The sequence below is a fragment of the Uloborus diversus genome, chromosome 5 (genome assembly GCF_026930045.1).
Source record: "Uloborus diversus isolate 005 chromosome 5, Udiv.v.3.1, whole genome shotgun sequence".
Classification (NCBI taxonomy): Eukaryota; Metazoa; Arthropoda; class Arachnida; order Araneae; family Uloboridae; genus Uloborus; species Uloborus diversus.
Genome location: NC_072735.1, coordinates 74470548 through 74470783, shown reverse-complemented (window position 1 = coordinate 74470783; position 236 = coordinate 74470548).

Below are 236 nucleotides of genomic sequence, written 5' to 3'. Positions count from 1 at the left end.
ATACACCCTCTTCGTTCAAAATTCCCTCTTATCTACGAACCGCACTGAATCACCTGGGAAGCGCAGCAGATGTTTGTTTTGATTGGAAAGTTGGTCGAGAAAGCACGATAATCGTGCATTTTAATCGTGTTAAAAATATATATATGTGTAAACTTTATTATTTAGATCTAATGAATTCTATAAATTCTTGAGTAAATGCATTTTTGTTATATTATTTTATAAATTCATAGCATAAA